The following is a 24732-nucleotide window of genomic DNA, read 5'->3' on the forward strand; positions in this document are numbered from 1 at the left end:
CTCTGAGCTCTATGGCTTGGTTTTTGTTCTGACATGCACTGTCAACTGTGGAACCTTATATAGACAGGTCTGTGCCTTTCCAAATCATGTCCAATCAATTGCATTTACTACAGGTGGACTCCAATCAAGTTGTAGAAACATCTCAAAGATGATCAATAGAAACAGGATGCACCTGAGCTCAATTTTGAGTCTCATAGCAAATAGTCTGAATACTAATGTAAATAGTGATTAAATTTGTTTTTTTTTATTGTCATTAGGGGGTATTATGTGTAGATTGCTGAGAATTTGTATTTATTTAATACATTTTAGAATAAGGCTGTGACTTAACAAAATGTGGAAAAGATCAAGGGGTCTGAATACTTTCCGAAGGCACTGTAGATGCACAAAGTAAACCACAGTAGTGGGTCAATTTCCACAACAACTAAGTGTGTTGAAATGCAAGGCCCAGACATTGTGGAATATATAAGTCATATTTAGAGGGCAGCAGGTAGCCTGGCGTTTAAGAACTTTGGGCCAGTAACCGAAAGGTGGCTGGTTCGAATCCCTGAGCAGACTAGGTGTGAAATCTGTCTCTGCCCTTGAGCAATTTCTAATTTCTCCTGTAAGTCGCTCTGGATAAGTGTCTGCTAAATGACATAAACATGTAAAGGTAAAATGACAAACAGTATAGGATAAAAAGTCTGTTACATATTGTGTTTGTACTGTGTAGGCTATATGATGTTCACAAATGCCTATTTCATTACTTCCATTCAACTACTTTTTTATCCAAGCACACTTTTAATGAGAAAAAGAATGCAGTTCATCAACTTCATGCAGATTTTTTGTTCACACGTGTATGTGTGGTTTTCATATGGTGTATTTAAAACTTGTTTGTTTAATAAACACAAAATGGGACTTTTAATTCCAAGACTTTCATTGCGACTCTTTAGTATACATCAAATCTCACCCTATTCTGCATACACCCGACAGTAGTTTTATCTTTATAATCAATATACACTTACTAAATATACCTACACATACCCACACACTAACAAACACCTACTGTACACGTCAAAATAGTTTAGTCAGGTTTGTCTGACTTCTGACTTATCATAGCTGACTTATTTTTACCCACAACATAATATTTATGTCCACCATGATGGGTTTAACAATAATGAAGTCATTCTGTTACTACAGTATAGGACTCAAACGTAGGGGTGTGGGTTAACACTCCATGTTGAAAGTGTGTTTATCTGTGTGTGTGTGTGTGTGTGTGTGTGTGTGTGTGTGTGTGTGTGTGTGTACGTACCTGAGGGAGTGTGTGGCTGTGTAATATGTATCACCTGTCTCTTCCAGGAGGAGGAGGTGCTGCTGGTGAAGGAGGAGGAGTGTGAGGAGGGTCTGGGGAACCCAGAGGGGACCATGGTCATGGAGGACAACCAGACTACACCTCCTCCTGAACCCACAGAGGAACCAGCTGAGCAGCACAGGACAAAACACAGTCTCACTGAGGTGAGCCCACTGTAAACTACTGTCTGAATGGTATTAGGTCAGAGTAGGAGGACTGATCTAGGATCAGTTTTGCCTTTTAGATCATAATGAATAAGACTTAATGGAAAGATCCTAGATCAGCACTCTTTGTGGGTACGGGGCTAGGTTTTTATGAATTCTGTGTAAAGTGTGCGACTATGCCTTTGAATTATCAAACCATTAAAGAGTGTAAATGAATCAAATCAATTAATACGTTTGCATCGTATCAAATTAACTAAAAGTTGCATAGTACTCATATAAATACCTCATTGCCCAATCAGAAGATGCTCCATAGCAGGATGCTCATATCAGATTTCTTGATCCAACATCCTCTCATTCTGTATCTCTTACAGTTAGTAGACATGGAGGATGGGAAGCCTGATCTGCTGCTAGTCAAAGAGGAGACAATAGAAGATGAACCAGAGAGCATTAACCTGCTGAGTGGACTAAATATGGGGGAGCAAGGTAAGTGAGAAATACATATAGCACATTGTTTTCCGACAGGTGGCATCGCTTCTATGCAAGGCTCATCCCTCATAAGTGCTGGAGGAATCGTCTCACTATCTGGGCGGCAGGTAGCCTAGTAGTTAGAGTGTTGGGCAAGTAACCGAAAGGTTGGTGGATCGAATCCCTGAGCTGACAAGGTAAACATCTGTCGTTCTGCCCCTGAACAAGGCAGTTAACCCACTTTTCCTAGGCCGTCATTGTAAATAAGAATTTGTTCTTAACTGACTTGCTTAGTTAAATAAAGGTTAAATAAAAAATCTGACGTAAAACAATGCATATAGTCTACATACAGTAATAGATCTTCAAAAGGAATAGTGATGCACCTGGCTATTTTCTCCTCAGTCATAAAATCAATAGAACGTATGTTTACATAAAAAAACACACATTATAATGTCTGAACTTGACCAGTTAATTGACCAAAATAAAGTGAGTTTTCCCTGTCATGTTTGTAAAGTGTATTTTCTAACCTCTTCCTGCAGGTGGTTGGTTGGAGGCTAATAGAGGAGACTGGGCGGCCAGCTTGCATTCCCAGACCGGTGCAGCCAAGAGCCCAGGGGACGACATCACTGAGCAGGTCAGGACCAGAGGCGACATTGTGGAGGTCAGTGGATGGGACAGCGTCTTGAACTCTGGGCTGGGGAACAATACTGTTAACCAAAACCAGAAACAGACAGTCAAACACAAAACAACAATTGATCTTAGACTCCATGACAACAGACTGGCTGTGACCAGGACAAGGGGTAGATTTGGTCTCCAGGAACAGGGAGGTGTCCGTATGCGGCGAAAGAAAACAGACACAGACTCGGCTAGCGATGCTCCGTCCTGCTCCTATAGTTGTGATTCAGAGAGACTGATGGCACCTCAGGTTAACCCCCAAACAGGTGCTGCCTTCAGCCTGCCTTCTATAGGATCTATCAACTGGAACATGGACCCTGCGACAACACAGACACTCCCTTCATCCTCCTCACACTCTCCTAATGTTAAACCAGACAGACAATGCCAGTGCCTCAACACTAAATGGCTACACAAGCCCATTCACAAATGACTGTAGAAGTAATGCTATCAGTAGATCCGGTGGCAAAGATAAGCGCTTCCCGTGTTCATTCTGTGGGAAAGCCTTCAGTTTCCCAAACAGGCGGAGATCCACCAGAGGACGCACACGGGGGCGAAATCGTTCAGCTGTCACTTGTGCCAGGCCAGTGTTTCACACTCGTCCTGATGTGGCAGGGGAGAAATCCTACAGCTGCACCCCAGTGTGCGAAGAGGTTCTCCTGCCAGCACCAGCTGAAGAAGCACCCGAAGGTCCACACGGGAGAGAGGCTGTTCGCACTGCGAGAAGAGGTTCTCAGAAAAGAGCTACCTCAGGATACACCAGCAGAAAATGCACATGGCCCATGTATAGTGACCATGTATAGTTAGTTTGTAGTTCATTCTGTTGCTTGTGGATGTATAGGGAACTGGATGAGGTGAACTGAGGAAAGAATGTGTATGATGAGGTAGTGATGGTGTCTGTAAGAATGCTTCACTTATTAAGTGTCATTTTTACTTGACATAAAGTAAAGATGTGTGTAATGTTAAATCTTTTCCAAAGGATTCTAAATGGTATTTTATTAAAGCGAAGGTACAGAAAAGTTTACGTAATATCGAGAATGTACTCAGGTTGTCTCTCGTTTATAGAGGCACGGACCAGTTTCCCTTTTTATAAAAATAATTTATTTCGACGAAAGAGCAAAGAATCAATGGGTCTGTATGGAGCAGATCAGGTTCACATTATTTAGGTAAAATGCTTCATGCATATAGAGTTCTAGTAGCTATTATAGCTCATATAGTTATTCAGGTCTAAGAAACAGTGACAAAGGCCAAATCTGAAACCAAAAACAGAACACAATGTAAGAAATACAGCATGGCTACAATGCCTGGTTTAAAGATGAAAATGCAATTGGTTAAGCATGAAACGCACTGAGAATCTCACCGCAGATACACTTCCGATAGGTACTTATCACAGTGGGAGGCCGTTCCTTCTCTTGCTAGAACAAAAGCGTTACCTGATGTATGCCGACCCGGTAGCGACGAACCTGCCGTTTCTACTTGTAGAATTGTAATGCTCGTCATTGGCCAACAACTTGACTTTGAGCCAATCCGAGAGCACGAACTGGGGGAGCTAAAATGTGTGACAACAAAAGGAGGAAAGAAATATGGCATATTCTCTACATCCATGGTTAAATGTCATGAGCCAGACTTCATATGCAATGTAAGCTATAGGATGGTAGCTAGCTAAGAGCACAGACGCAATGCGGTTGAGGCTTATTTATAAAACCCTCTTAAGCCTCTCTCCCCCCTATCTGAGATATCTACTGCAGCCCTCATCCTCCACATACAACACACGTTCTGCCAGTCACATTCTGTTAAAGGTCACCAAAGCTCACACATCCCTGGGTCGCTCGTCTTATCAGTTCGCTGCAGAAAAACACTCAAACTGGACAGTTGTATCTCAATCTCTTCATTCAAATACTCAATCCATGGACACTCTTACTGACAGTTGTGGCAGCTTTTCGTGATGTAGCTAGTATTGACATAATTAAATCACAATGGATTAGTTTCCATGAAACAGCTGCCTGTGTTAGTGCAGTGTCCTTAGCTAGCCATGTTGTGCTAGCTTGCGAATATGCTAACGTTAACTAGATAGTTAAACATTTGGCCATGGGCTGGTACTGGTAGTATGAGATTATGGAGAGTGAATTTAAAAAAATTGTTATCTTACTAGGTAGTTATCTTGTTATGGCCGTCTGGCTAGTATCAACAAGGGCTTTCTACAACAACAACAATAATCAACATTAGCACAGCTAGTTAGCAAACATTGGAATCTAGACCATAACTAAACACAGACAGACATCCGTTACCAAGCAATGCTACAGCCACCTTCTGATTTGGAGAATTGTAACAAGGCTGAGTGGCAGACGACATCAAGGTCTTTGCTGTGTGAATACAAAATAGAATTGACTGTCGACACTGTTCAGAGGCACTGTCGGTAGGCGAACGTTTGACAATCCCTATCAGTGAGCTTTTACAAAAATCAATACAATCAGCAGAAGTAACATAACGTTTCTTATCTGTAACCCACACGGAAGGACTCAAAAGGGCTGGTTACACACACCTGCTATCAGTCTTCCCTTTTGAGAGAAATGGCGCATGTCATTTATTTCATTTACAAAAAGTGACAGTAACTCATTTGCATTACAATAGTCAATGTAATGTCCAAAACAGTTCTTCAAAACAGCAACGCAGGTTCTCACACAAACACTATATTCCCGTCTGTCAGTTGTAGCTCAGGGTGAAGCAAGCATACCGGACCAATGACCATCGTCTAACTGCACGCAACACTGCTTGAATAACCCGCTGTTAGCAAAGCGTGGACAGTGTTGACCAAGTAAGAGAGACTGCCGTCTGCCATACTGTTTACCTTTAACCTTCCTGTACCAGGTAGGGGCAGGGTCTGACCCCAAACTTCTATCTGGTCACATTAACATAGTGAGAAAATATATTTTACTTGTCATGTATCGTTTTGTGCGATAAAAGTACTGTACTTCAAAGTTATGTGAGCATATGGCTATTTTGTTGAAATGAAATACAACATTGACACTGCTGACTTGATTTTTTATTTGTATTTTTAGGGACTGAGTTACCCTTATCTCAGTCGAACCAAAACATTATACTTCATTCTTAAATCAACACATATGGAATTGTTTTAATAATAAACTCCAATGGCTCCATATTGTTAGGTACTTATATCACAGTATTAGAGATGAGCTTGACTGTGGTTAACAGTTTATAATATCATGTAGTGTTTCTGTGTGTACATCAGAGTTTCTTATATAAACCTTTACGCTTTTCTGTACAATCTTTTTTTGCAGTCTGCAGTCGAAGAAGACCTGCTGATATCCAGTGTTACTGGTGGGAGAGAGTGGACCTCTGAAGCGGCTGATCACAAACCCTGGCCCCGGATCAGGATCCTGGACCAGGAGCCTTCGCTCTTCCTTTCTGAGTCGGAACCAGGACCCAAATGCGAGGTTAAGAGACTCCACCACCACACAGAACACAACCAGTGGACAGGTGGACTGAACAACCTCAGCCCTGGTGGTCATCAGAGTGACAGAGGCTCCAGTCAGGGATCCAGTCTGCAGCCCAGACCCTTCTCTTCCCAGTCTCAGTGCAGGGATGGAGCAGGTCCTGGGGCTGATAGAGATCGACCCTCCTGTTCCTATGATACAAACACCACAGTATCCATGAGGAACAGAGCAGGTCACCCTGGGCTTCAGCCTTCACAGAGAGTGGTGGGAGACCCCCCTGGCGGTAGTCTATCAGGAAGTCTGTCTTCTTCAGGGTCTCATCTAATGCCTGGTGACTGGGTTCATAGAAGGCCTGGACCTGGGTCTAGTCTTCCTCAGCTGCCTCATGGTAACCCCACGAATACAGACAGGGTCAGGATTAGCGTTCACCATGAGAGGTACCTAGCCAATAACACAGCACACAATCCCAACAACACCCAAACAATGGCTAGAAGTCAAGGAGGTAGCTCTAAATTGGCTCCTACTTCTACCTCATCTGGTGTCATTGGGTCACAACGTGGGAGGCCGAGCATTAAGACGGACGCAGACAAGCCGTACGCCTGCCCCACGTGTGGGAAGCGCTTCGCTCATGCAAACTATGTGAAGCAGCACCAGACTGTTCACACCAAGGAGAGGCCCTTCATGTGCAAGCTGTGTTACAAGAGCTTCTCCTTCCAGAGTAACCTTATCAAACATAGGAGTGTCCACAATGGGGAGAAATCATAGTAGTGTGGCTTGAGATGTACACAGGATATCTGGGAACCATTATTTAGCTGAAATAGTTATCATGTGAAGTGTCTTGGGCTAAGAGGGTTTTTTGGATTACTAAGTCCCTCAGCGCTGTTCAATGTCAGTCCTGGAGGGCCAAAACCCTTATGGTTTTCATCCTCTCCTAATAAGGGACTAATTCAGACCTAGAACACCAGGTGAGTGCAATTAACTACCAGGATTGAACAAAAGTTTTGTACAAAAAAATAGGTGAGCAAATCTGTTAATAAATGAGAAATCATGTTGTCCTTTTGATGTGTTGATTTTGTATTTGCTTGTTTATCATTTAGAATTCAAATTGGCCTTAGTCTCCTTGGCTTCCTTCGAACCTATAGGTGTCTGTCCTTGCCACCGATTGGATCTAGCCAACCATTCTTTTTAGGTCATTTACGGTAATTTTACTAAACAAGTCTGCTTTGAGCTTGAAAGATACTGATCATGGCCTTTTCTCAATTGGTTTTGAGGACATCCTGTGTCCTCTCTCCTCCGGCCTCCTTTTGAATAAGGTCAAAGGTAATCGAGGAGAGGGAATGTGGACGAGAATGCGCTTGAATGAAATGAGACTGCTTCTCCATATTCGCGGGTCATGAGGCAAATAATGTTTAAGGCTGGATCCCAAAATAAATGTGTAAAGTGATAATTAAGTTAGTTGTGCAAGATAAAACATAAGTAGCATATTTGTTTTTAAACATCTGCATGCTTTTCTCCACCAACAAAACAAAAGCTGATTCAAAGGTGGCATGGTAGATTTCAAAAAGACTATCAAGGAGGGGAGGACACTTCCTTTCAACTACTAATGAATTCATATCTCCTCGACCACTTATCCTAGGACGGAAGGCGCACCTGGGTGGATGGTGGTTGGAAGAGCGCGCTTGTTTGAAATGGAAAAGCGTTGTGGTAGCTTTTGATGCTGTTGAAGACTAAGCAGCTGCTTTATAAGTGGGATGCACTGTTGAGCGCTACATCCCGAGGGGTTCGTGCTGATTATTCGGAGATTGTGACAGCCGGTTAAATGGCGTCCCTTGACAAGGCACAAGGCAAGAACAATATGTATGTCAGAAGAAGTGCAGTATTATCAGAAGGAGACGTATACTTGGAATACGGAGGAGGAATGGAGGGGAAAAGAGAGGTAGAGGAGGTCTAAGAGAGAGAGGGAGGAATATGGTGAGCTTGAGTTGGTTAAAAATGGCGAGAAAAAGGGAGAGAGTTTGTTAAAAAATAATGATATAAAGTGTAAGCAGAGTGAGCTGAAGACAGGAGGATAAATAGAAGTGAATGAGGTCAAAGGTGGTAGGTGTGGTGAAGTTCTCGGAGCCCGAGGCTTGCACTTAGGGTCAGGATAAAGAAGAGTCTGTGACAGTAGGAGTGAAGTTTTTGGGAAAAGTGGACCCTTGCCTTTTGGCTGATCCATTTGTGGTTTCAGGGTGGGTGAAAATAGAGTTGGGTGCTGTGGAATCGATGAGGGTAACCAGAAGTGGTCTTGTGATAATTGTTTGTGTTTCTGCTGGTCAGAGGGAGAAGGCGCTCGCCGTTAAACAAATGGGGGCAAGAAATGTGAATTGTTTTGCTCTCAAGAAAAGGGCACCATTGAAAGGAGTGATTACTGGGGTAGCAGTAAATGTAAAAGTTGACCAACTGAAGGGGAAGATTCCCAGTGGTTGTGATGCTCGTCGCACAGACAGGGTGGCGTGAGTGATGAAACAGAAGAGTCATTGTCTGTTCTTTTGAGTTTTGATGTTGTCTTTGGCCGACAAAGTGATGTTAGGATATATAAGTTATTCTGTACAAGCTTTTGTGCCGAATACATTACGTTGTTACAGGTGTCAAGCTTATGGGCATGTGGCAGCAGTGTGTAGGAGGGAGGTTCCTAGGTGTGAGAAGTGTGCAGAAGGGCATGAGACAAAGGAATTTGTAGCATTGGGGAAAGTAGTGGTATGTGTTAATTGTAGGGGTGCCCATCAAATCAAACTTTATTTGCCACATGCGCCGAATACAACAAGGGTAGACTTTACCGTGAAATGCTTGCTTACAAGTCCTTAACTCTTGGCGCACAGATCCCTTTAGCGGGATCATTTTCATCAACATCCGCTGAATTGCAGAGCGCCAAAAAAAAAAAAAATTTACATTTTTTTTTTAATTTCATGAAATCACAAGTGCAATATACCAAAACACAATTTACCTTGTTGTTAATCCACCTGTCGTGTCAGATTTTGAAAATATGCTTTACAGCGAAAGCAATCCAAGCGTTTGTGTGAGTTTATCGATCAGTAGACAAAACATTACAAACAGCTAGAAGCAAAGTAGCTTGGTCACGAAAGTCAGAAAAGCAATACAATTAATCGCTTACCTTTGATGATCTTCGGATGTTTGCACTCACGAGACTCCCAGTTACACAATAAATGTTCCTTTTGTTCGATGAAGATTATTTTTATATTCTAAAACCTCCATTTGGTTGGCATGTTATGTTCAGTAATCGACACGCTCGTGCAGGTCATGAAGGGCAGACAAATTCCAAATAGTATCCGTAAAGTTCGTAGAAACATGTCAAAAGTTTTTTATAATCAATCCTCAGGTTGTTTTTTTTAATTTTTTAATTTTTATTTATTTTTATCCCCTTTTCTCCCCAATTTTCGTGGTATCCAATCGCTAGTAATTACTATCTTGTCTCATCGCTACAACTCTCGTACGGGCTCGGGAGAGACGAAGGTCGAAAGCCACGCGTCCTCCGAAGCACAACCCAACCAAGCCGCACTGCTTCTTAACACAGCGCGCCTCCAACCCGGAAGCCAGCCGCACCAATGTGTCGGAGGAAACACCGTGCACCTGGCCCCCTTCGTTAGCGCGCACTGCGCCCGGCCCGCCACAGGAGTCGCTGGAGCGCGATGAGACAAGGATATCCCTACCGGCCAAACCCTCCCTAACCCGGACGACGCTAGCCCAATTGTGCGTCGCCCCACGGACCTCCCGGTCGCGGCCGGCTGCGACAGAGCCTGGGTGCGAACCCAGAGACTCTGGTGGCGCAGCTAGCACTGCGATGCAGTGCCCTAGACCACTGCGCCACCCGGGAGGCCCCTCCTCAGGTTGTTTTTAACATAAATAATCGATAATATTTCAACCGGACGGTAAACTATTCAATACAAGAGAGAAAGAAAATGACGAGCTACCACTTTCGCGCGCATGAACTAATCAAAAGACATCTGGCAGTCCACTGACGCGATTTGATAAATCTCGCTCATTTTTCAGAATAAAAGCTTGAAACTATGTCTAAAGACTGTTCACACCCTGTGGAAGCCATTGGAGAATCTGGTTGATATCCCTTTAAATGGAGGAAAGACAGGTAATGGAACAGGGATTTTTCAAAATAAGAGGCACTTCCTGGTTGGATTTCCTCAGGTTTTCGCCTGCAAAATCAGTTCTGTTATACTCACAGACAATATTTTGACCGTTTTGGAAACTTTAGAGTGTTTTCTATCCTAATCTGTCAATTATATGCACATTCTAGCATCTGGGCCTGAGAAATAGGCCGTTTACTTTGGGAACGTTATTTTTCCAAACATAAAAATACTGCCCCCTAGCTTCAAGAGGTAGCCCTTAAGCAACAGTCCAGTTCAAGAAGAAGAACATATTTACCAAGTAGGCTAAAATCAGATCAGAAATGTCCCGTGCAAGAGAGGCAGGTTGAGGTTTCCAGGGTTAGAGTAGTGTAGAAGTTGTCTTATGCTGAGGCAGTGAAGAAAGTAGGGGAAGATGAGTCAAGTGGGAGGGATCCTGAGAGGAGTGGTGTGAATAGTAGATCTGTACCAGTACAGAAAGATAAACCAACAAGTGATATGTTTCAGTAATGTTTTTGTTTTTTGCATTTATAGCAATGATTATCAACTGTACTGCAGGGGTGGAACGTAAGTCTCAGAAAATTGAGGTTGTGGTGGCAGCTGCAGAGAGATAGTTGTGTGTGCGAGATTTGACATCAGAAAAGTTACAGGGTGTGTGGTATCCTATCCTTTCATTTTTCTATTGTGTTATTGGCTGTACGTTTGTTTATCCCATGTCTAACTCAGTGTTGTTGTTTTTGTAGAACTGTATAAGTGAGTTGCAAAGTATAATTGAGTTGTACTCCAGTCTAGTAGGTGGCGGAAATGCAACATTTATTGGATGCCAACCGCAGTTAAACCTCGAAGACGAAGACCACTTATCGGTTTCCGGTTCACGGAGGACATACTTCTTTTTCTCCCTCAAATGCGGAAAGGCCCATGAATAGGAGGTTTGATGTGTAACGTAATAAGCAATACCGTATTTCAAAGAACAGCGCGCATAGACTTTTTATTTATCCGCCAACCAATAACATCTGTGTAAACGCAAGTAAACAATGACCAATAACAATTTCCACGTTAGCATTTTTGTTGATATTTAGACTTTTATTAACATCCTGGAACTCAAAACTGCACAACATCACTCCATGTAGAATTTAAATCGCGTTGGAGTCCGAATTTACTTGATAGATGTTATCTAGGTAACGTTAGCTAACTATGGATTTTCACACTCAAATAGCCTCCACCATGGAGCTGCTAGCGAATTCAGCCGTGGCAGAGATCTGTAAATTCGTAGACGACAACTATGCAGTGTTTCGTTTGGAAATAACTCAAAGCCAGAAAGAAAACGGGATTATGGAGGAAATTACAGATACTGGAAATGGTGGCACGAGAGCGCGTCCTCACCAGTCGTCCCACAAGATCTTCGACCGATACAGAGGAATGGCAAGAGGTACATTTTTCAGAAGGCGGATGCTGTGGGTCATGTCTAGAAGGCATGTCATGCCGCTAATGTCAAAAGTTGCGTCGGTGAGAATTTGGGGATTTTAGCTAATACTTTTCCTAACCTTAACCTAATTATAATAACCTGCTACGTGAAGTATCCAAAGCTGCGTAAAGTCCGCTAACCTGATACGAAAAGTGACTTCTGACATTAGCTGCATCCTACCTAGTCAAAATCGACGCTACGTGGACAGTACATAATTGAACCACCCCCTTTCCCCCCAATAACACTTTTAGGTGAAGGACATCTCACTTGAGGCCACAGGAGCTTTGTGAAACCAGCGTGACACAGCATGTGGAGAGATGACCAACCCATATCTATAGATGAGGGGAGTGGAACCTCAACCCAGCATGTTATTGTGATAGAGGTTAGTGTCATAGTGATACATAGAAAATTACTGTACATCAAATGTGGCTCGTTTATTTCAGAAAGGCTCCCCTCAGCTATTAATTTTCTTACATGTTCATCCTTATTTATCTGCCATAGGGGTGCTTGTGAGACTTCCCAGCGACATTGTTATCCAATTCAAATCATGTACAGATAATAACCTCTCGTGTCAGTCTGCAGAGACTGCAGGTCCTGGGGTCAAGCAGGAGAGGACCTAAGACACAACAGAGACATCCAGACTAGAGCAGCGGCTGGAGTGATGCCCCCTGTAGCCATGGAGGACCTCCCCACCGTCACCATGCCCCAGACCAGGACCCAACGCAACATCAGTGACGTCAGTGGAACGCAGTGGAACGCTTGGTGTACGTCTCATGTCAGAGACGTACACCAAGACTTTAACTGTAACACAAAGGCTCTTACACACAGGATCTTCCCACAAATCAGACCCAGAGAGGCTGGGTCTGATCCTGGCTCAGAATATTTACAGGTATTTCAGCAGAGCCAGAGGACGGTTAATTCCTGTGGGGATAGTGATGCATTAGACATTGGCGGCCATTATCTGTCTTGTTCTTACGCTACAGAGATGGACCCTGGCAACATATCCTTGGATTTAGACACAGACTGATCTGTCTAGAGGGGACTGGAACCAGTACAGTAGTAGTGTATACTCTGAAGGGTGCCTAGATAGGAAAGGGCAGGGAAAGCGGAAGGCGACATTCCTCCTACATGGAATGCAGAGATTTCTTAGATTACAGGGAAAGTTTAGAGACAAATCCAAATATTCACGACCCACTCCCCTTTCCACATGTTCAGGGATTGCGACCCAGTTTCCTCATCGATGGGGCCTTCCGATTCAAACGTCCTTTTCGATCAGGTATTGAACTCAAAGGGCCAAATCGCGGGGATGGGGAGCAAAATCAGTCAATAGTAAAGAGAAATGGTTCCTCTGCATGTTCTGTAACAAAGGTTTCAGCTGCGCCCAGAAGGTGGAGATCCACCAGAGGGTCTACACAGGGGTGAAACCCTTCAGCTGCCCCCAGAAGGTGGAGATCCACCAGAGGGTGGATTCTCTCGACAGCACCAGCTGAACATGCACATGAAGGTCCACAGGGGAGAGAAGCCATTTGCCTGTACACACTGCAGGAAGAGGTTCTCAGAGAAGAGCTACCTAAGGACACACCAGCAGAAAACAATCCCATTCTAGAACATAGAAAGAAACCATTCCACTCGATAGCTTCTCACATTTAGATCAAACCCTGCATTAAAGACAAAGATGAATTGTGATTGTTGTCAGCAGAAAACATCCACAGATGCATTTGGAATTATGAGAGTAAAATATTTCAGTGTTGAATATTCCTGAGTAAAATATTGCATCCAGACACTGTGTGATATATAAGACATACAGTGCCTTCAGAAAGTATTCACACCCCTTGACTTTTTCCACATTTTGTTGTTACAGCCTGATTTTAAAATGTATTAAATAGATTGTTTTTCACTGGCCTACACGCAATACCCCATAATGTCAAAGTGGAATTATGTTTTTAGAAATGTTTACAAATAATAAATAAATGAAAAGCTGAAATGTCTTGAGTCAAGTATTCAACCCCTTTGTCATGGCAAGTCTAAATACTTTTGGGGGTAAAAATGTGCTTAACAAGTCACATAAGTTGCATGGACTCACTCTGTGTACAATAATAGTGTTTAACATGATTTTTGAATGACTATCTTATCTCTGTACGCCACACATATAATTATCTATAAGGTCCCTCAGATTGAGCAGTGAACTTCAAACACAGATTCAACCACTAAGACCGGGGAGGTATTTCAATGCCTTGCAAAGAAGGGCACCTATTGGTAAAAAAAATAAGACATTGGATATCCCTTTGAGCATGGTGAAGTTATTAATTACACTTTGGATGGTGTATCAATACAAAGAGACAGGCGTCCTTTCTTACTCAGTTGCCAGAGAGGAAGGAAACTGCTCAGGGATTTCACTATGAGGCCAACGGTGACTTTAAAACAGAGTTTAATAGCTGTGATAGGAGACAATTGAGGATGGATCAACAACATTGTAGTTACTCCACAATACTAATCTAATTGACAGAGTGAAAATAAGGAAGACTACAGAATAAAAAATATTCCACAATATGCATCCTGTTTGCAACACAGCCCGCTACCAAAACCTGCGGGCTCTCCTTCACTGCAGCCAACGTGAGTAAAACATTTAAATGTGTTAACCCTTGCAAGGCTGCAGGCCCAGACGGCATCCCCAGCCGCGTCCTCAGAGCATGCGCAGACCAGCTGGCTGGTGTGTTTACGGACATATTCAATCAATCCTTATCCCAGTCTGCTGTTCCCACATGCTTCAAGAGGGCCACCATTGTTCCTGTTCCCAAGAAAGCTACGGTAACTGAGCTAAATGACTACCGCCCCATAGCACTACTTCCGTCATCATGAAGTGCTTTGAAAGACTAGTCAAGGACCGTATCACTTCCACCCTACCTGACACCCTAGACCCACTCCAATTTGCTTACCGCCCCAATAGGTCCACAGACGACGCAATCACACTGCCCTAACCCATCTGGACAAGAGGAATACCTTTGTAAGAATGCTGTTCATCGACTACAGCTCAGCATTTAACACCATAGTACCCTCCAAACTCGTCAATAAGCTCGAGACCCTAGGTCTCGACCTCGCCCTGTGCAACTGGGTCCTGGACTTCCTGACGGGCCGCCCCCAGGTGGTGAGGGTAGGTAACAACATCTCCACCCCGCTGATCCTCAACACTGGGGCCCCACAAAAGGGTGCGTTCTGAGCCCTCTCCTGTACTCCCTGTTCACCCATGACTGTGTGGCCATGCACGCCTCCAACTCAATCATCAAGTTTGCAGACGACACTACAGTGGTAGGATTGATTACCAACAATGACGAGACGGCCTACAGGCAAGAGGTGAGGGTCCACGGAGTGTGGTGTCAGGAAAATAACCTCACACTCAATGTCAACAAAACAAAGGAGATGATCGTGGACTTCAGGAAACAGCAGAGGGAGCAGCCCCCTATCCACATCGACGGGACAGTAGAGGAGAAGGTGGAAAGTTTTAAATTCCTTGGCGTACACATCACGGACAAACTGAAATGGTCCACCCTCACAGACAGCGTGGTGAAGAAGGCGCAGCAGTGCCTCTCCAACCTCAGGAGGCTGAAGAAATTCGGCTTGTCACCAAAAACACTCACAAACTTTTACAGATGCACAATCGAGAGCATCCTGTCGGGCTGTATTACCGCCTGGTACGGCAACTGCTCCGCCCATAACAGTAAGACTCTCCAGAGGATAGTGAGGTCTGCACAACGCTTCACCGGGGGAAAACTACCTGCCCTCCAGGACACCTGCACCACCCGATGTCACAGGAAGGCCAAAAAGATCATCAAGGACAACAACCACCCGAGCCACTGCCTGTTCACCCCGCTATCATCCAGAAGGCGAGGTCAGTACAGGTGCATCAAAGCGGGGACCGAGAGACTGAAAAACAGCTTCTATCTCAAGGCCATCAGACTGTTAAACAGCCATCACTAACATTGAGTGGCTGCTGCCAACATACTGACTCAACTCTAGCCACTTTAATAATGGAAAAATTGAGGTAATAAATGTATCATTAGCCACTTTAAACAATGCCACCTTATATAATGTTTACATACCCTACATTACTCATCTCATTTGTATATACTGTACTCTATACCATCTACTGCATCTTGCCTATGCCGTTCGGCCATCACTCATTCATATATTTTTATGTACATATTCTTATTCATTCCTTTACACTTGTGTTTATAAGGTAGTTGTTGTGAAATTGTTAGGTTAGATTACTTGTTAGATATTACTGCATGGTCGGAACTAGAATCACAAGCATTTCGCTACACTCGCATTAACATCTGCTAACCATGTGTATGTGACAAATAAAATTTGATTTGAACAAGGCGCTGAAGTAATACTGCAAAACATTTTGCAAAGCAATTTACTTTTTGTCCTGAATACAAAATCATATGTTTGGGGAAAATACAATATATTACTGAGTACTGTACCATTCCAATTCCTCCCAAAGGTGTTCGATGGGGTTGAGGTAATAGATCTTCAATGGGAATAGTGATGCGCCTGGCTATAGTTTTTTTTCATTCAAAAAAGGAAATCAATACAATTTATGTGTAAAATACAAAAACACAATGTATAAACTTGACAAAAAGAAAAAAAATCAGTATATAGAGTTTTCTGCCATGTTTATAATGTCTATTTTATAACCTCTTTCTGCAGGTGGTTGGCTGGAGGCTAACAGAGGAGACTGGGTGGACATCTTGGATTCCCAGATCCAGACCGGTGCAGCCAAAGGCCCAGGGGACAACATCACTGGGCAGGCCAGGACCAGAGGTGACATAGTGGAGGTCAGTGGATGGGACAGCGTCGTCAACTCTGGTCTGGGGGACAATGTCAACCACAACCAGAAACAGACAGTGGAACACAAAATAACATCCGGATTTAGTCTCCTTGACGACAGATTGGCTGTGACCACGACGAAGCGTAGATTTGGTCTGCGGGGACGAGGAGTTGTCCGTATGCGGCAGAAGAGAACAGACACAGACTCGGCTAGCGATGCTCCGTTCTGCTCCTATAGTTGTGATTCAGAGAGACTGATGGCACCTCAGGTTAACCCCATAACAGGTGCTGCCTTCAGCCTGCCTTCTATAGGATCTATCAACTGGAACATGGACCCTGCAACAACACAGACACTCCCTGGCCTTCATCCTCCTCACACTCTCCTAATGTTAAACCAGACCTCAGACAATGCCAGTGCCCCAACACTAAATGTCTACACAAGCCCATTGACAAATGACAGTAGTAGAGATGCTATCAGCAGATCAGGTGTCAAAGACAAGCACTTCCCGCATTCGTTCTGTGGGAAAGCCTTCAGTTTCCCCAAACAGGTGGAGATCCACCAGAGGATGCACACGGGGGAGAAACCTTCCGGCTGCCATCTTTGCCGGGTGAGTTTCTCCCAGTTTTCCAACCTGAAGAGGCACCAGAGGGTCCACACAGGGGAGAAACCCTACAGTTGCCCCCAAGGTCACATGCGCTTCACCCAAGCTAGCAGCCTGAAGAGGCACCTGAAGGTCCAAACGGGAGAAAGGCTGTTCGCCTGTACGCACTGCGGGAAGAGGATTTCAGAGAGGAGCTACCTCAGGATACACCAGCAGAAAAACCATTCCACTCTAAAAAATAGAAACAATTCCACTTGATATATTTTTACATTTAGATCAAACCCTGCATTTAAGACAATGATTCATTTTCATTGTTGTCAGCAGAATAGATCCACAGATGCATTTGGAATAACGAGGTTAACAGATTTCAGTGTTGAATATTCCTGGGTAGAATATTGCATCCTGACATTGTGTGATACATTGTATAATACTGTATGATATACTATATAACCCAAAAGTTTGGGGTCATTTAGAAATGTCCTTGTTTTAAAAGAAAAGCACATTTTTTGTACATTAAAATAACATAAAATGTATCAGAAATACAGTGTAGATATTGTTAATGTTGTAAATGACTTGTAGCTGGAAACTGCTGTTTTTTAATGGAATATTATCTACATAGGCGTACAGAGGCCCATTATCAGCAACCATCACTCCTGTGTTCCAATGGCACGTTGTGTTAGCTAATACAAGTTTATCATTTTAAAAGGCTAATTGCTCATTAGAAAACCCTTTTACAATTATGTTAGTACAGCTGAAAACGGTTGTGCTGATTAAAGAAGCAATAAAACTGGCCTTCTTTAGACTAGTTGAGTATCTGGAGCATCAGCATTTGTGGGTTCGATTACAGGCTCAAAATGGCCAGAAACAAATAACTTTCTTCTGAACCTCGTCAGTCTATTCTTGTTCTGAGAAATGAAGGCTATTCCATGCGAGAAATTTCCAAGAAACTGAAGATCTCGTACAACGCTGTGTACTGCTCGCTTCACAGAACAGTGCAAACTGTCTCTAACCAGAGTAGAAAAAGGAGTGGGAGGCCCCAGTGTAGAACTGAGCAAGAGGACAAGTACATTAGTGTCTAGTTTGAGAAACAGACGCCTCACAAGTCCTCAACTGACAGCTTCATTAAATACTACCCGCAAAACACCAGTCTCAACGTCAACAGTGAAGAAGTGACTCCGGGATGCTGGCCTTCTAGGCAGAGTTGCAAAGGAAAAGCCATATCTCAGACTGGCCAATAATAATATAAAATATTAAGATGGGCAAAAGAATACAGACACAGGACAGAGGAAGATTGGAAAGAAGTGTTATGGACAGCCAAATCTAAATTTGAGGCGTTCGGATCACAAAGAAGAACATTCGTGAGATGCAGAAAAAATGAAAAGATGCTGGATGAGTGCTTGACGCCATCTGTCAAGCATGGTGGAGGCAATGTGATGGTCTGGAGGTGCTTTGGTGGTGGTAAAGTGGGAGATTTGTACAGGTTAAAAGGGATCTTGAAGAAGGAAGGCTATCACTCCATTTTGCAACGCCATGCCATACCCTGTGGGCGGCACTTAATTGGAGCCCAATTAAGCACAGCTCCAAACTATGCAATAACTATTTAGGGAAGAATCAGTCAGCTGGTATTCTGTCTAAAATGGAGTGGCCAGCACAGTCGCCGGATCTCAACCCTATTAAGCTGTTGTGGGAGCAGCTTGACCGTGTGAAACGTAAGAAGTGCCCATCAAGCCAATCAAACTTGTGGGAGGTGCTTCAGGAAGCATGGGGTGAAATCTCTTCATGGAAAATGGAAAACAAGGACATTTCTAAGTGACCCCAAACGTTTGAACGGTAGTGTATAAGCCCAAATGTTTGTTACATATTGTGTTTGTACTGTGTAAGCTATATGATGTTCACAAATTCCTATTCCATTATGGAACGACTTAATTTTTTTCACAAACTTTTAATGAGAAAATGAATGCAGTTCATCAAGTTCATGCCGATTTGTTGTTGAGACGTGTATGTGTGGTTTTCATAGGGTGTATTTGACACTTGTTTATGTTTAATAAACACAAAATGGGACTTTTTATTCTAAGACTTTCATTGTGACTCTTCAGTATTCATCACATCTGATCTCACCCTATTCTGCGTACACCAATACAACCTACAAAGGGCCCGATTCAATGAAATCCACTTTAGCCAACATCTGCATAGCTGATGTTTTGACGGTGTCGGAGGTTGAACTGGGGGTAGCACTGTCAAATCCACAAGCGGCTCCAGGCATTATACCTAAAGCGGACATTGCCATTGGCTGCACGGAGTCGCATTAAGAGAAATCCCATGCAGCCTTCTTTACAAGTTTGAACACTGGAATTTGAGATGTAATCTATACCTCGATTAGGCTGACAGAAATCCTCATTATTTTGTTGGATGATAATCCATTTCAGCGTCACTATTTCTATACACTTTCTCATGCTGAACTTCTAACGCGAGTGGGACGGGTGTGGCTTCGTGAAAATAACCACGAGCAGCTGGTCATCGATTTGACAGCGCCAACGCAATTCCACAGCCAAAACAGCTATGCAGGTGTCTGCTATAGCCGGTTAACGATGGATCGTGTTGAATCCAAGCCTTAATATACCTACACATGCCCACACACTAACAAACACCAGTAGACACCACTAAATAGTTTAGTCAGGTTTGTCTGTTGATGACTTTTGACTTATCATAGCTGACTTATTTACCCACAACATCATATTTATGTCCACCATGATGAGTTTAACAACAATGAAGTCATTCTGTAACTACAGTATAGGACTCAAACGTAGTGGGGATGGGTAAACACTTCGGGGCCAAACATTAGAAAAAGTAGAAGTTCAAGGTTAAGTTTAAGCATCAGCCAATTAAAATCATTGATGTAGTGGCACGTGATCAAAAGCTACATGTTAGCTGTTCCCATTGCATAACCTTGCACATTTAGCCCTATGATAACCTCACCAGGTGGCCTTTACTATTTCCTGTAACAAATTCCGTATCAGCCAATTCAAATCATCGAAGTAGTTAGACGAGTTTCTACACTTGTTCACGGAAGCGTCCTTAAGAGAATTAAGAGAAGTACAACAGCACATACTGATAATCAACGCAACTACATCAAGTGTATTTAACTGACTGGTCAAATTGCTCTCTGTGTCGAGTGCCTAGCTCCATGCAGTTGTCGCAGACAAGGGTTCGAATCTCAGTTTTTTTTCACCCCCTTTGAAATGTAGAATTAAATGTATTGTGTGTTGAAGGGATGTAGCCAACAGCTTGAAAATGAAAATGAAGAATGAATTTAATAAGGAGCTACCTCTTTCTTCAGCCTTGTAGACAAACACACTGTAAAAATGCTTCACTAGTGAAGAGTGACAAACTTTGTCCCTTTAGGTTGATACTGGTGTTTTAGTCAGTTAACGATAATGCATAAAATTATGTTTTCTTGACATGTAGTAGTGAAGATGTGTGTAATGTTGAACCTTTTCCAAAGTATTCTAAAATAAATGTTATCAAAGTTAGGGTACCAGATTTACATAAAAGGTCAAGTGTTACCATAGTGAGAAAAGTTATTGGACCTGTCACATGTATCGCAATAAAAGTATTGAACTTCAAAGTTGAGTGTAAGACCATTTTGTTAAAATGAAATACAAAATTGACTCTGTGTTGACTGACTTGGTTATTTTTGTATCATTGCAGGGACTGAGTTTCCCTTATCTCAGTCGAACCAAAACATACTTAATTCTTGAATCAATACATATGGAACGCTTTTATAATAACCTCCAATGGCTCCATATTGTTTACAGTGTTAGAGATGGGCTTGACTGAGGTTAATTTTTTATAATAAAATGTCATGTTTCTGTGTGTACAGCAAAGAGTTTCTTATTTAAAACGTTATGATTTTCTGTTCAATTTGTGTTTACAGTCTGCAGTCCATGAGGACCTACTGATATCCGGTGTTGCTGACGGGAGAGACTTGACCTCTAAGGTGGCTGGTCACAAACCCTGGCCCCGGATCAGAACCCTGGATCAGGAGCCGTCGCGCTTCCTTCCCAAGTCGGAACCAGGACCCAACCAAGAGGGACAGACTCTCCACCACCACCACCACATAGAACACAACCAGTGGACAGGGGGACTGAACAACCTCAGTCCTGGTGGTCATCAGAGAGACCGAGGCTCCAGTCAGGGATCCAGTCTGCAGCCCAGACCCTTCTCTTCAGTCTCAGTGCAGGGATGGAGCAGGGCCTGGGGCTGATAGAGATCGACCCTCCTGTTCCTATGATACAAACACCACAGTATCCACGATGAACAGAGCAGGTCACCCTGGGCTTCAGCCTTCACAGAGAGTGATGGGAGCCCCCCCTGGTGGTAGTCTTTCAGCAAGTCCGTCTTCTCCTTCAGAATCTTGTTTAATGCCTAGTGAATGGGTTCATAAAGGTCTGGGTCTAGACTTCCTCAGTTACCTCATGGTTACCCCACCAATACAGACAGGGTCAGGATGGGTGTTCACCACAAGAGGTGCCTAACTTACTCTCTAAGCAGATTCTCTCCCACTGGATCTCCCTGGCATAGAGCAGCAAGGGTTAACTACTGTAGCGCTGTACGTCCCAACTCCACCAGGGTTCTGGCAGGGTCTTGGGTTGTTTAAAGGGTTGACTGTAGGAGATATTTGTGCTGTGGTGAGTTGGGCATCACCACACACTTTTGTGAAATTTTATCGCTTGGATGTCACTGCTCCCACTTTAGCCCACAGTGTGCTTACTGCGGGGACAGGGGACTGAAAGTTGACTGACTGAAAGGGAAGGTAACGTGATGACTATAACTACTGTTCCCTGAAGGAGGGAAACGAGGTACGACACCCGTTTGGCCCCGCACCGCCTGTTACTTGGCTCGTTGAAGAGCAGTATTAAATTGAAGGAATGGATCGAGCCTCACGCTTTTCACCTGTGGAAGGCGGGGCTTCCAGCGAGGCGTGGATTTCTTTGGCTTTCATTGGATTTTAGATCCTTCAACCATAGTATGTTATACCTCGTTTCCCTCCTTCAGGGAACAGTAATTATAAAGTTACGTTAAGAGTACAGTTGAAGTCGGAAATTTACATACACTTAGGTTGGAGTCATTAAAACTTGTTTTTCAACCACTCCACAAATTTCTTGTTAACAAGCTATAGTTTTGGCAAATCTACTTGCATGACAAGTTATTTTTCCAACAATTGTTTACAGACAGATTATTTCACATATAATTCGCTGTATCACTTTTCCAATGGGTCAGAAGTTTACATACACTAAGTTGACCGTGCCTTTAAACAGCTTGGGAAATTCTTTAGAAGCTTTAGAAGAAAATGGCTTTAGAAGCTTCTGACATCATTTGAGTCAATTGGAGGTGTACCTGTGGATGTATTTCAAGTCCTACCTTCAAACTCAGTGCCTCTTTGATTGACATCATGGGAAAATCAAAAGAAATCAGCCAAGACATCAGAAAAAAATGTGTAGACCTCCACAAGTCTGGTTCATCCTTGGGAGCAATTTCCAAATGCCTGAAGGTACCACGTTCATCTGTATAAACAATAGTACGCAAGTATAAACACCATGGGATCACGCAGCCGTCATACCGCTCAGAAAGGAGACGTGTTCTGTCTCCTAGAGATGAAAGTACTTTGGTGCGAAAAGTGCAAATCAATCCCAGAACAACAGCAAAGGACCTTGTGAAGATGCTGGAGGAAACAGGTACAAAAGTATCTATATCCACAGTCAAACGAGTACTATATCGACATACAGTTGAAGTCGGAAGTTTACATACACCTTAGCCAAATACATTTAAATTCAGTTTTTCACAATTTATGACATTTAGTCCTAGTAAAAATTCCCTGTCTTAGGTCAGTTAGGATCACCACTTTATTTTAAGAATGTGAAATGTCAGAATAATTGCAGAGAGAATGATTTATTTCAGCTTTTATTTCATTCATCACATTCCCAGTGGGTCAGAAGTTTTGGCCCATTCCTCCTGACAGAGCTGGTGTAACTGAGTCAGGTTTGTAGTTCTCCTTGCTTGCACACGCTTTTTCAGTTCTGCCCACACATTTTCTATAGGAATGAGGTCAGGGTTTGTGATAGCCACTCCAATACCTTGATTTTGTTGTCCTTAAGCCATTTTGCCACAACTTTGGAAGTATGCTTGGGGTCATTGTCCATTTGGAAGACCCATTTGCAACCAAGCTTTAACTTCCTGACTGATGTCTTGAGATGTTGCTTCAATATATCCACATTATTTTCCTTCCTCATGATGCCATCTATTTTGTGAAGTGCACCAGTCCCTCCTGCAGCAAAGCACCCCTACAACATGATGCTGCCACTCCCGTGCTTCACAGTTGGGATGGTGTTCTTTGGCTTGCAAGTCTCCCCCATTTTCCTCCAAACATAACGATGAACATTATGGTCAACAGTTCTATTTTTGTTTCATCAGACCAGAGGACATTTCTCCAAAAAGTACGATCTTTGTCCCCATGTGCAGTTGCAAACCGTAGTCTGGCTTTTTTATGGCGGTTTTGGAGCAGTGGCTTCTTCCTTGCTGAGCGGCCTTTTAGGTTACAGTTGAAGTCGGAAGTTTACATACACTTAAGTTGGAGTCATTAAAACTCGTTTTTCAACCACTCCACAAATTTCTTGTTAACAAACTATAGTTTTGGCAAGTCGGTTAGGGCATCTACTTTGTGCATGACACAAGTAATTTTTCCAACAACTGCTTACAGACAGATTATTTAAGTTATTTAACTTATAATTCACTTTATCACAATTCCAGTGGGTCCAGTTTAGCCCTGACCTCAATCCAATAGAAAATGTGTGGGCAGAACTGAAAAAGCACGTGCGAGCAAGGAGGCCGAAAAACCTGACTTAGTTACACCAGCACTGTCAGGAGGAATGGGCTACAATTCACCCAACTTATTATGGGAAGCTTGTGGAAGGCTCCCCGAAAAGTTTGACCCAAGTTAAACATTTTAAAGGCAGTGCTACCAAATACTAATTGAGTGTATGTAAACTTCTGACCCACTGGGAATGTGATGAAAGAAATAAAAGCTGAAATAAATCATTCTCTCTACTATTATTCTGACATTTCACATTCTTAAAATAAAGTGGTGATCCTAACTGACCTAAAACAGATAATTTTTACTCGGATTAAATGTCAGGAATATGAATAACTGAGTTTAAATGTATTTTGCTAAGGTGTATGTAAACTTCCGACTTCAACTGGATATGCTATTCTGTTAGGTCCTATTTTCCAAACCCGCTACGGAGCTTTAGGTGCCAATGATTCGGACATGTTGCAGCAGTGTGTAGAAAGGAGATCCCACGATGTGAGAAATGTTCAGGAGGGCATAGTCAGGGGAAGTGTAACGTTGGGATAGAGAAAGCACTGTGTGTCAACTGTGCAGCTGGGGATCAGAAGAGCCATGTGAGAGAAAGACAGGTTGAGATTACCACAGTTCGAGTAGGGCAGAAAGTTTCCTATGCTGAGGCGGTAAAGCAAATAGAGGATAGCCTAAGGGTGAGTGATTTGACTGGGAGCCCCTGTTCTCCTGAAGTAGGATCTGGTAGGGCTAAAGTTGTGGG

The 24732-nt window shown here is 43.1% G+C and overlaps 1 protein-coding gene across 1 annotated transcript in view; it reads left to right on the plus strand.

The window, feature by feature from the left end:
* Window positions 1-24732, plus strand: part of LOC120034814 (zinc finger protein 19-like) — a 295463-nt gene that overhangs the window by 240932 nt on the left and 29799 nt on the right. The gene's annotated exons all lie outside the window — the stretch shown is intronic.

This window comes from Salvelinus namaycush, chromosome 42 (assembly GCF_016432855.1).
Source record: "Salvelinus namaycush isolate Seneca chromosome 42, SaNama_1.0, whole genome shotgun sequence".
Classification (NCBI taxonomy): domain Eukaryota; kingdom Metazoa; phylum Chordata; class Actinopteri; order Salmoniformes; family Salmonidae; genus Salvelinus; species Salvelinus namaycush.